Raw genomic sequence first — 11681 nt, 5'->3', positions numbered from 1 at the left:
ACCTATAGTAACTTTTCCCTTAAAATTCCATTCGAATTACTAAAAGCATTTGTAAAAAATTTTAATAAATCGAAAAAAAATTAAGATTAACCCCTTGTAGCTTCGAAACAAAGCAGAATCGGACGTATGTTGATATGAAAAATAAATTAATAACTTATTTTTACGCACATGTTTTTTGAAACACCTTGTATAATTTATATTATTATTTACTCGTCAACATGAATGAATGTGTACAATTATTAGAAAAAGTTCATCAAGAACATTTGAACCACTGTATAAGTTACGTGTAAATTCTAGAGTAGTTCCCTATGAACTGCAACAAATGATGCATCGAATGACATAAAAAATGCGTTGTGAATCAACCTCTACATCAACCCTAGTGTTAGAAATGCAAAAATTAGTTCATACTTATGTGACCAAAATGAACTCAAACAAAAAAACTATTTACATTACTTTTCGCTGTAATATACAATATTGTACAAAAATAAAAATGAAATAGTTATATAGTTATGTATGGTTAAAATGTGTCTCACCGATTATACAATTTATGCAATACTGAGTGTTCCCGTATTCGTTCAAGTATTTTAAGTAATTCATCTGGCCTATTTGTAGAATTTTAAATCTGTACATTGCTAGATATTGCCTTGATTTTTGTCCTGTTTTTTTGTATATCAGCCCAATAATTTTATATTTGTTCAACAGAAAAAATGCCTGGTTAAAATTTTGACGCAATTTGATTCTTTTTATTTAAGAAATAGATGAAGAAATCACAGCATTATCATTAAATTTGTTATAGATTTTGCTATTTGATTTTTTTGCCAAAAAAAGTTAATACAATTTTTATATTATACAATATACCCACACCTATATACTGTATGCACTCTGTACTCTAACCATTTTAGAATAGGAAAAAACATTTATGAAGATTTTGATGATCAAAATTTTAATAATAAAAATGTTTTTCCTCTTGTAAAGGAGATCTGGGGACATACTGTAGACGATTTTGTATCAACAAAGTATCTATTATTTATTGGAGGACTATGTTCTACTCTTTAAATAGAATCAAACTGCGTTAAATATTTTTAACCTGCTTATTTTTAAGTATTCATTGTTAAGTAACCGCAAAATCAAATCACCCCATTTTCAGTGTTTAATTCAATGACTTTTTTGAGACACGTTGTAGATTTTAAATAATTTAATGTATAGAATTTTTATGATATTAATATTAATAATGGATAACATAAGATTCAACTTGTAATTCTGTATTTTTTACACTTAAGTATGATAAAAATTCAATTTTTTTTCTACATCTCAAATATTTGCACTCTAAATATTCACGATATTCAATTAGAAATAGATGAAGAAATCACAGCATTATCATTAAATTTGTTATAGATTTTGCTATTTGATTTTTTTGCCAAAAAAAGTTAATACAATTTTTATATTATACAATATACCCACACCTATATACTGTATGCACTCTGTACTCTAACCATTTTAGAATAGGAAAAAACATTTATGAAGATTTTGATGATCAAAATTTTAATAATAAAATGTTTTTTCCTCTTGTAAAAGCAATCTGGGACATACTGTAGACGATTTTGTATCAACAAAGTATCTATTATTTATTGGAGGACTATGTTCTACTCTTTAAATAGAATCAAACTGCGTTAAATATTTTTAACCTGCTTATTTTTAAGTATTCATTGTTAAGTAACCGCAAAATCAAATCACCCCATTTTCAGTGTTTAATTCAATGACTTTTTTGAGACACGTTGTAGATTTTAAATAATTTAATGTATAGAATTTTATGATATTAATATTAATAATGGATAACATAAGATTCAACTTGTAATTCTTGTATTTTTTACACTTAAGTATGATAAAATTCAATTTTTTTTTCTTACATCTCAAATATTTGCACTCTAAATATTCACGATATTCAATTTGAAATAGATGAAGAAATCACAGCATTATCATTAAATTTGTTATAGATTTTGCTATTTGATTTTTTTGCCAAAAAAAGATAATACAATTTTTATATTATACAATATGTACCCACACCTATATACTGTATGCACTCTGTACTCTAACCATTTTAGAATAGGCAAAAACATTTATGAAGAATGCATTTTTCTCAAAATTTTAATAATAAAAATGTTTTTCCTCTTGTAAAGGAGATCTGGGGACATACTGTAGACGATTTTGTATCAACAAAGTATCTGTTATTTATTGGAGGACTATATTCTACTCTTTAAATAGAATCAAACTGCGTTAAATATTTTTAACCTGCTTATTTTTAAGTATTCATTGTTAAGTAACCGCAAAATCAAATCACCCCATTTTCAGTGTTTAATTCAATGACTTTTTTGAGACACGTTGTAGATTTTAATATATATATATAATAATTTAATGTATAGAATTTTTATGATATTAATATTAATAATGGATAACATAAGATTCAACTTGTAATTCTGTATTTTTTACACTTAAGTACGATAAAAATAGCGAAGCAGGATCTCGCGTTCCTTTAAAGAAGTTTGTAATTTTAAAAATTCAATTTTTTTTCTACATCTCAAATATTTGCACCCTAGATATTCACAATATTCAATTTTAATTCAAATATCGTAATTAATTTTATTCGGTATATACAGAGTGGTCCTATTTTAACGTCAATAATTTTCACAAGTTACAAAAATTTTTCAAACGTTCCCAAATAATTTTTTAAACAATTTCAAACGTTGCAAAAAATATAAAAATGTTTAAAAGTTGTACCTTGTAAGTAATTATACAGGGTGGTCCGAATTGTATTCCGGAAACTTCGGTCCTAAAATGCTTAGTTTCGGAAATACAGGCTGTAGAAGTTTCATTTTTATTTCGATTTTTTCTTCAAATAATTTCTGAAGTAACGTCAATATTTGGATGAAAATTGGCGTCTGGGAGATTTTTGACATGAGAAAATTGATTTCGATGTCAATATGGCTCCTACTTGTAGAGGGCGCCACCTACGTATTTTTTAACTGGTTTGAAGAGTAATAACTTTTCGTCCGTACCTGTATAAAACCAGCTAGTTTGAAAAATATACATTTACGACGTTTTTCACATAAAAAAGGTCTCTTGATAAAAATCGCTACGAGTAATGGTTCTCGACATATTTGGAATCGAAATTACCCATACCTGTCATCATTGACATAAATTAAACATGTTGACTAATTAGTTACTAGGCTAAAATCATAAATTTGAAATGTTTTTGTGCCAAAAGTTCAACAGAAACTGTTTTATCTTATCATCATTTTTTCTAAGAAAAATATATGATTAGTTTAAAAAAATAAAAAGTTCCCAAATTTCTCATTTCAGTCAAATAACTATCTACTCAACCTGTTTATTTTTAGTCAATAATGACATGTATTGACTATTTCCATCGTAAATATCTTGAGAACGGTTGCTCGTAGCGATTTTTACCAAGACATTTTTTACGTAGAAAATCACGGAAATGTATATTTTTTACTCAATAATTTTATACAGGTACGGACAAAATGTTATTACCCTTCAAAACAGTTAAAACACATGTAGGTGGCGCCCCCTACAAATAGGAGTCACATTGACATCAACATCAAATTTCTCATGTCAAAAAACTCCCAAACACCAATTTTCATCCAAATATTGACGTTACTTCAGAAATTATTTGTAAAAAATCGAAATAAAAATGAAACTTCTACACCCTGTATCTCCGAAAGTAAGCATTTTGGGACATACATTTATATGAACTTTTTTACTTAGGTTTATCAGTAAAATATGCTGCCGAAGTTTCCGGAATACAGTTCGGACCACCCTGTATATTGAGAAACTATGATTACACTCCTTGAATTTGACACTTTATGTCAGTTTAATAATATATTTTGTACTTTTGTGCTTAGGCGTAAAAGTGCATTATTAAAATTAATACTTTTGTGACGTTTGAAAAAAAATAATTTTGGCATCTTCAAAACATAAGAGTTTTCATTTCATGTCAAGAGTTATTGAGACTATTTGAAGATATATTCTTATAGCCCTGCAATAATGTTTCAATTAATATTTGACCACCCTGTGTATATTTCTGAAATCTTAATTTATGTGAACAAGTATCGTCGTAGATGGATATCTAATAAAATTCTCTTAAACATTAGAATGTGTTTAGGACGCCTTAGTCTAAATCCTACTTTATTTTAAACAAGAATTACAAAGACATAAAGTTATATTATAATATGTTCAAACGTTGTTGTCAAAATATTTACTTCATATATTTTAAAAATGTAAAATTTATATATCTAGGTACGTGTTGACTTGTGTAAATCTCTAAACTAAGTACAGCTGATGACGTCATAGTTATAGTCTTTTTTTATTTTATAGTAAAATCTAAGATTTATTACTTACACAAGGTGTCAAAAAAATAGTGTACCTAACTTCGGTGGGTGATTCTGTAGATAAAAATAAAACAAAAAGTTCCTCTGAACATATGCCCTAAAATGCTCACGAAGATGTTTACAGCCATCCAAAGGTTAAATAAAAATAATAAATTTTGTTTATTTTTAAGAATATTGGTAAACCGTTTTTCCCGAAATTTGGTTCTCTTACACACATTTCAATGCAAAAGCTAATAGCGATCGTGTAAAATTCCGAAACAGCTCTGTAAGGGTACTTTCCATTAGATAGAGAGTACTTCAGTACAACACCCTGTATATTTATTATTGAAATATACTATTTAAAAGTTTATTTTTCAAAACTAACATACAGAAACCTATAAATTACTAAAAGACTAGCATAGATATGAAACTTGAAAAAAATCATAATTAAATTGACGTTATTGATATGTGTATTTAATCTGGGGGTTTACGTTAAAGTTGGAATGGCCTAGATAAAGATTTATAAGCTTTTATAATCTCTCAACGGGTTACTTTTCTAAGTGCCTAATGTTTAATGAATTCTAAATTTTGCTGTTGATGCACCATTTTTTTCATATAACACATAGCTCTGCGCGATTTATACAGTACGTTTATATTAAAAATTATCACGATTTAATTAAAAAAATATTTTGAAAATTTTATTTGCTCTCGCTGATTTGACTGACCGCCGCTGTTAAGTATTAGTTTCATAAGCGTTTGGTTAGACTATACAGGGTGTCATTGAAATGACAGGTGACAGGGTGCCATTTCAATGACACCCTGTATGTTATATTGATATTTTTAAAAATAAATGTACTGTATAACAGCTCTATCAAACGAACAATGATAAGTTGTAAACTTATTGTTAAAATAATTTCAGTTAGATCATTAAACGTTTAACTAAGCCAAGAATGAATTTTTAATATATCTTCGGTGTTTCGTTTAAGAATATAGTACACATAAGACATTTTCATAAACTTTTAGTTTTGTAAGGTTGTTTATACGTATATTTTTTCTTTTTTTAATCTAGTCAAATTACTGTTACTTAATTTATTCTATCGAACGTGTATTATTGACATAAATAGAATCTACCTGCTTAAATTGTGATAAACTATTAGCCAAATAAACAGTTATATCCTACATTGTCGTATTATTTTCCTATACCCTCAAAATGTTCCCCAAAATAAATACATTTTCCATCCATAAAGAGTCTTATGGAGCACAAGAAAAAAAGTTAGAAACCTAAAAGTACTACTTAAAAACATATATCAGCCACGCTTTTTGAAGCACCCTGTATACTCAATAGCAATCTTAAATTTTGTGTCTATCTAACATTCCCTAAAACTTCTCAGAAGAAATATATTAATGAACTTACTGTATAAGTAAACTATACTCTATCGTTGACTCACCCTGTATATAGTTATAACGGATTTTTAAGACTGAAGCATGGACATGTATTTTGCTAGTACAAATAGTATGTGCTTATGTGTAGACAAAAATTAAGACCGAGGTGGTGGTTTAGTTATATATGTTCTCGATATAAATTCAAGACTTCTCATTTTTAACAAAAGCTACCAAAAATAATTTCAACCTGGCAAAATTTGGAGTACCCGACCAACGAGTTCGAACGAGTTAGATTTTTTCGAAAAACGGCCATAACTTCCAAACTATAAGAGATATCGAGGAACGGAACTCGGCATTCGATTCGCCTTTCAACCCTCTATAAGGGTGCAAAATTAGGGCGCGATCGGAGACAAAAAAAAATTTTCGGCGAAAATGAAGGAAGGTTAACCCCTTACCTCATTTTTGCCAAGAAAATTTTTTGGTCTCCGATCGCGCCCTCGTTTTGCGCCCTTATAGAGGGTTGAAATGCCTATCGAATGCCGAGTTCCGTTCCTCTCTAACCCTTATAGTTTCCGAGATATTAAGGGTTGAAGTTTGGAAACGAGTTCGAAGTGCTAGAGATAGCAGAAATATCGTTGATCGATGCTTTATTTACATGTGGTTCTAAATTTGCTCATTACCTCTTCGCTCTTATGTGTTCCTGATAGAAATCGCCGATTTTTGACAAGGTTTAAAAATTTTCGTGCAGTCTTTAACAAAAATTGAATTTTCTCGGATATGTATCAGGAGTACATAAGAGCAAAGAGGTAAATATTGGTACTTCTTACCTCTTCACACTTATGTGTTCCTGATAGAAATCAGTAATTTTAGACCAAGATTAAAAATGTTCGTTTAATTTTTGTTAAAAGCTGAATTTTCTCGGATTTGTATTAGGAGTACATAAGAGCAAAGAGGTGTTATATATAGGTATAATTTTTATATAAAATATTGTCTATTCCAGAACAACTTGTAAAGGTCATGTTTACTATTAGAATATTAGAATACATTAGTTTACTTTCTTTTTGTTCAGGGTTAGACAGTATTTCTAATATGTATCTTTTGGTTTAATAAAACTCATTTATTATTAATTATTATTTATTTACATACTGTATTTTATTAACAAAGAATAATATAAAAAGTATATTAAAATCCATGGTGTTGATGGACATGTGCGATGTCTATGTACAGGTAAATAAATCTTCTGGCTGCCCTTCTCGATCTTGAATTCTTGAAGTTTTGATTCTGTAAGAAAAATATAAAGAAATAATTAATTATTTATACCCTAACAAGCTTGAATAATAACTATTACACCTATAACTTTAAATTTTTAGTATATTGACAGGGTACATACAATATTATAAGATATATAGAAATATCCGTAACACAGAGAACTTGGTTTGTATTTGTAATTAAAAAATATTTTAATTATAATATTTAAAAAAGTTGGAAACTAAAATTAAAAAATGCAAACTCTATATATAGGCAACACAATATACACGTTAATTGTATTTATAGTTGCCTAAAACCAACTTAAATATTTTTGATGTATTTTTAGTTGCCTATACTACAATAAATTGTGCGCCCAAATGTTTTATTTCAAATTAATCAGGCATTTACTAACATTCGATTTATATAAGGTGTATTATATACCTAATATAATTTACCTAAAACTATTTAGCCTCCTCTTCGATGATGAATTTCAATCTCAATCTGCTGATGAATGTTGAATTTAATCAACCCAATGGCATCTTGAAGAGTGTGGTTGAGTTGAAGTATAGCTGTGCTAAATAATGATTGTTCCAAAGCAGTACAAGCTCCCATTCAAAAACAATTTTAAACGGAATGAGAAGGAAATCATTCGGAAAATGAATACAGAAACAACACAATTCTATGTAGGCATCAGTAGCAATAAAATCAAAGACTTGGGGGTCTTAACTTAACAATAATATAATTAAAAAATAAATTTAAAAATACAATGAACAAGGGCTACTATGTATGATATGGAGAACTGGAAAAAAAACATGAAAATGACTACAAAATTACAACTCTATAGACAATAGAAATAAAATGCATTAGAGAAGTCTCAACACAGAATGACACAATACAAAAGAATGATTATTGAGAAATACATACAATAATATGGGAGACAAATAAAGAAATAGAGGCATGATAAATTATAAACAATTATGTGTGTAAATGAATAGAAAAGAAAAAATTAGAAAAGCCAAAGTAGAATGGCAAAAAAAATTATACAAATGTGTACATATAAGAAAAAATAGCAATACAATCAATAGAAGAACTTATAGAATTGATGAATGATCACATTGCCATAAGGAAGTACAGGAGACAAAAAAGAGAAAGACAATAATAGTACTAGTACACCATGGCAGGGAAAATAAAGCGAGGTAGGCCAAAAGCAAAACGAAGCAAAAAGTATTAAAAACAAGACATTAAAAAAATAAGTATGTGGTAAATAAAAACAGGACAATTGACAAAAAGTTATGCTTAACCACCTCTAACAGATGTCTAGTCAAAATACGACACAAATAAAGAAAAATCCTCCAGAGCATATAAGTTCGCCTCCCTTCATCAGATTTAACCCTTGTCCGACGATTAAGCCTCGCCAGTCAGTTCCCATCCCAGCTAAGCAGCCTCGTCTCGGGTCACCCTCGTCACCCATCGAGCGGACATCCACCGGGACCCCCTACAGGCGGACCCCCCTCATCATCTTCAATGTGTCCGATATCCCGCCCCCTGCCTCTTCGAGGGTCACGGAATACGTGCACGAAGAAGTCTCGGAGCTTGGGTGCCAAGTCGTATCCGGCCGAAGCCTCTAGTGTTAGAACACCTAGCTCGTAAACCAGAGGGTGGTGACTCCCTTGGGTACCTATGCATGCTACATAGGTCATCGATGGCCGAACATCAGGGTTAGGGGGTGACCCGGGTCTCCTCCTCTTAGGGGAGGCTAGTTATGATGCTCTGGAGTCGATGTTGATCAGGAAAATTAATTGTCACTGTGGATGTCAATTTTTTTTAAATAAATGGCGAATGCGCCAGGAATTGATGAGAAATGAGACCTTTTTTTAAGATTTTTAAATGTGTTTAAATTATATTTGAACAAACATAAAATAAAGCAAAATTACAGAAATTCATGGCATATGATCTAAAAAAATGGCATGGAAATGAATCCATAAAAATTGAAATTCCATCCAAGAAATTCCACAAGCAAAAAAGGATTAAATACCATTAGAAAAATAATACTGGTAAAAGAAGACTTATAGAAATAAAACTAATGGAATATTTTATGGAATCGATGAATAATGATATTATTTCCATAATAAAGAAAATATGGGAGTCAAGCTACTGTAGAAAACTGATAGTTAACCAAACCATAAACAAAAATAGAAGCAAAATTATCAGTGGAGGGTATACTTTACCAAAGAAATAAAACCTATAGAAATGCAGTCAATAGAATATAGTATAGAATATAAATTGAAGTTCAAAGTAGATGGTATTCTCCCAAAAAGAATAAGAAGTGGCCAAAAGCCAAAAATTGGCCCAAATTAAAAATAAGTACCTAGTCTGAATTTGTCTCTATAAAGTAACCATAAAAATTTAACTCAAATTAAACTCAGGAATTTAAAAATCATGAAATCATCCACTGATAATGATCATTATAAAATCACCTAAATTAAACTTAACCCAAATAAATAACATTTTAGATATACTCTTGTCAATCCCGATGCATTGATGATATTCATCAAGATCAAGATAGAATATGATATGTACTGCCCTGGAACTGTATCCATCTATCCATTTATTGTACAAAATCTGTAAAAAAAAGAAATAAATAGTATACATTTCATTTATTATGATATATATTTTTTGTTTGTTTTTTATTTGTTTCATATTAATAATAAATAGAGTTAGTCAGTACAAAAAATAATATATTTATTTATTTTTAAAGAATAAATTAAACTTACAGTTATTTTAATCAGATATTTAAACCAGAATGAGGGTCAAAACATCAGGATTATAAAGGGAGTGATCTATGTTTCTTCTTAAAAAATAAAAATCTGTAAAAAAAAGATATAAATATATTAAATTTCATTAATTATACAACAGGGTTGTTCACCACATAATGACACGAGTATTGTAGCTAAACGATTATATTTTTACAAATTGTAAGTTTTTGGGTTCGATGAAGGACAATTAGAGGTACAATTTAAAAATAATTTTACAAGATACAGAGTGTCCCAAATAAGTAAAAAATATCAAAGTTGTAGTTTTTAAATGGAACACCCTGTATATTATCACATTTTAGATTCTACGATTAAAATAAAGGTAAATCTGATTAAGGTTTATTATACTTAAACCTTACCGTTTTTGAAATATTTTCAATTTTGGGAAATTGCTGTAAAAATTTTAAGGCTTCATTTCTCCAAGGATATCAAAGTTTTTAATACTAAATATTTACTGAAGTTTATTTATTGATCAGTTATTCTGTTACAAAAATAAAAATAATACTACCTTATACAGAGTGTCTAAAAATTTATTTTAAATAATTTCTAGCTTTAAACGCCAATAACTTCTTTAATTTAAATGGAACGCCCTGTATATTTTAGGAGAATCAGATGCACAATTTAATTGTCTATCAAATTGTATTTTACCATTTCTTGCCTATCCCTTCAAGTTTTCGTAGAAAATGCATTTTATTATAATTTAGACCTCATTTATCAATATACCCATGGAATATTGACATTTTAGATTGTTTTTAAAGCAACAAATGTACAAAATGTACAGGCTAGTAATATTTTCGATTTTAACAAAATGATAATATTACTAGCCCATGTGTATGCGAAAAGAAAACTATTTAAATCTTTATAAAAGTGTATACCATTAATTAAATATAACGCCATTATTTCCGCCCATACATATAATAATTAATTACATACTTAATTGTGTTCGTTAATAAATTATTCTAAATAAATGTGGATTTAAGTCAGAAATCGATATAATAATAAGTTATCAAAATGAACGTCTCTGTTGTTATAAATAAACATTTATTAAAAAATGAATTATCATTTTTAAGGTGTCACTTTTTACCACACTGTCTAATACCCAAAACTCAGTTTTTTAGTATTTGGGGCAATTATTATTAATCAACGCAAACAGTCAGTTAATGTAGTTTGAATACTGGAATCATATTAATTGGTCCTCTTTAACAAATATTTAAACAGTTTTTTTTATTTCTTAATGAAATAAACGAATTACATCGACAATATTAGTATCTGTACTCTTTAAAAATTTGGTACATCTTTAAGAATAATCTGAAATGTCAATATTACATGGGTATATTGATAAATAAGTTTAAATTATAAGAAAATGCATTTTCTACGGAAACTTAAAAAAAGAGATAGATAAAAAATGGTATAATATAATTTGATAGACAATTAAATTGTGCATCTGATTCTCATAAAATATACAGGGTGTTCTATTTAAATTAAACAAGTTATTGCAGTTTAAAACTAGAAATTATTTAAAATAAATTTTTAGACACTCTATATGGGGTAGTATTATTTTTATTATTGCAACACAATAACTGATCAATAAATAAACTTCAGTAAATATTTAGTAATAAAAACTTTGATACCCTTGGAGAAATGAAGCGTTAAAATTTTTGCTGCAATTTCACAAAATTGAAAATATTTCAAAAACGGTAAGGTTTAACTGTAATAAACCTTAATCAAATTTACCTTTGTTTTAATCGTAGAAACTAAAAATGTAATAATATACAGGGTGTTCCATTTAAAAAAATACAACTTTGATATTTTTTGCTTATTTGGGACACTCTGTATCTTGTAAAATTATTTTTAA

General features: G+C 28.4%; 1 long non-coding RNA gene across 1 annotated transcript; it reads right to left on the bottom strand.

Moving 5' to 3' along the window:
- Nucleotides 1-6964: 6964 nt before the first annotated feature.
- On the bottom strand, nucleotides 6965-9880 carry LOC115888068. The gene is made up of 3 exons (XR_004051197.1): nucleotides 9788-9880; nucleotides 7469-9635; nucleotides 6965-7046 (listed from the first exon to the last, which is right to left on the bottom strand). It is a non-coding gene; the product is annotated as an uncharacterized LOC115888068 (long non-coding RNA).
- Between the last annotated feature and the right edge of the window lie 1801 nt (nucleotides 9881-11681).

Source organism: Sitophilus oryzae, unplaced genomic scaffold (genome assembly GCF_002938485.1).
Source record: "Sitophilus oryzae breed Bouriz unplaced genomic scaffold, Soryzae_2.0 scaffold_682_pilon_pilon, whole genome shotgun sequence".
Classification (NCBI taxonomy): domain Eukaryota; kingdom Metazoa; phylum Arthropoda; class Insecta; order Coleoptera; family Curculionidae; genus Sitophilus; species Sitophilus oryzae.
This window is presented reverse-complemented; position numbering and strand designations above follow the sequence as displayed.